Below are 1,869 nucleotides of genomic sequence, written 5' to 3' on the forward strand. Positions count from 1 at the left end.
TATTTGAATAAAATTTGACAAAAAATAGTAAAAATGGAATAAAATCTCAAGAATAGTGAAATGTTTTACATTATTTGATATTTATACCAAAAATAAATTGAATGACAGATTTTGTTGGATTTTCGTAAGATTTATTCTTAAAATTGAAGTGATTATCCACAACTCTATATATATATATCTTCTATCCCACCATTTCATCAGAGTATTAGAAATGGCTTCCTTCACTAAAGTTTTTATCCTACTCCTCATTCTCTCAGGTATTTTCTTCTCATTTTCTCCGGTATATTTAGTCCGTAATTTATCGATGACATCTTTCGACTGTGTAGTATTTCTCGCAAAGTTTACGACCAAATGGTAAAAATAGTTATTGACCAGTTACCAACCAGCGAGAAATTCCGTCCTTAACTCATGAAATTCAGTCAGTACTACGTTTAAGGATGGAATTACGACTGAATTTTTGGTCCCTAACTAATGTTTTTCTTGTAGGTGTATTGTTTTTCCTTTTTTTAATAATATAATATTAATTAATTGTATTTAAAATAAAAATATAATATATGAGCGTTGATTGATGCAGCATCCGGGTTAATAGTGGTGCAAGGAGAAGATTGCGTAGAAAAGGGAGGTGAATATACGAGCGAGGAAGAATGCGTGAAAGTTTGTGACCACCAGTGTTTTTACCGTAAAAGTACAGCCCATGGCACATGCCTCAGTATACATCGCATCGTCTTTACTTGCATGTGTTTTTCGCCATGTGATTGATAATATCTTAACACCAAATTAATAAAACAGTAATTGCATTTTGAATTATTTCATTGTTTGTTTTTCATTTTCATTGTTTATTGCAGTAAAATGTGCAGAAACATACTGTGTTTATTGCATTTCTTACACAACATCCACAAGCCACAACATTATATATATGGACATGAATCGGATCTGATTGCTTGATGATCATATCATTATTGACACAAAAACAAGCCTGAAGCTCTGACTAAAACTCAAATCGAGTGTTGCTCTGACTTTGCTGTTGCATAATTAAGATAAATGGATTGCTAAATACCGTCTCCATTTTATTTATTACGGCTTCCATTTGGAATTTTTTGGGCTTTTCATAATTTTAATAAAAAACTGAAAATTCTCTCTCCAAAATCATAAACTCCAACAACAATAATTGAAATTATGAAAATAATTGATGCGTGACAACCCGAAAACCCCGGAAATGGATGATTACAAGTCGGAAACATTAAAATTTGCGTTCTTTCATCAAAATAATGCATATTTTTTGTGACGATTTTGCATTTTTCGTCACAAAAAATTTGACGATTTTTCATAATTTTCGGGAGATTCATCTGCCTAGGCATAAAACAGACGGATTCTCTAAAAAATGGCGGTTTGGTTTACTACATGTCCCCGCTAATTAAGCGAGGGTCCGGGGAGGGATCCCACCACAAGGGTGTACTGGGGCAAGGCTTCCCTTGCCAATTTTTTGGCAAGTGGCCGCTCCTAAGACTCGAACCTGTGACCTCTGGTCACACGACAACAACGTTTACAGCAGAATTAAGGGAAAGTGATCGAAATTAAGAGAAACTCAAAGAATTGATTGATTAGGCTAAACGATCATGAGATGAAAGTTTTCATGAATTATTTCGTTTATTCCAAATCATTGTTACGGAAAAAATAAACCAACTAAATCAATAATATTAATTTGTAATGTTATAAAATCACATTCAAATGTAAATATACAAAAAAAAAGAACTAGTTTAAATTTGGACAAAGGACTATACTGAATGAATTGAAAAGTTTATTTGGACAAGAAATTAAAAGAAAGAGAAAAACATTGTATTTAGGACTAAAGTGAATAAAATATAGAGT

At 32.3% G+C, this 1,869-nt stretch overlaps 1 long non-coding RNA gene across 1 annotated transcript; it reads left to right on the forward strand.

Moving 5' to 3' along the window:
- Window positions 1-214: 214 nt before the first annotated feature.
- On the forward strand, window positions 215-807 carry LOC136208692 (uncharacterized). The gene is made up of 2 exons (XR_010677233.1): window positions 215-257; window positions 575-807. It is a non-coding gene; the product is annotated as an uncharacterized lncRNA (long non-coding RNA).
- Window positions 808-1,869: the final 1,062 nt, after the last annotated feature.

Source organism: Euphorbia lathyris, chromosome 10 (genome assembly GCF_963576675.1).
Source record: "Euphorbia lathyris chromosome 10, ddEupLath1.1, whole genome shotgun sequence".
In the NCBI taxonomy this organism is placed as follows: Eukaryota; Viridiplantae; Streptophyta; class Magnoliopsida; order Malpighiales; family Euphorbiaceae; genus Euphorbia; species Euphorbia lathyris.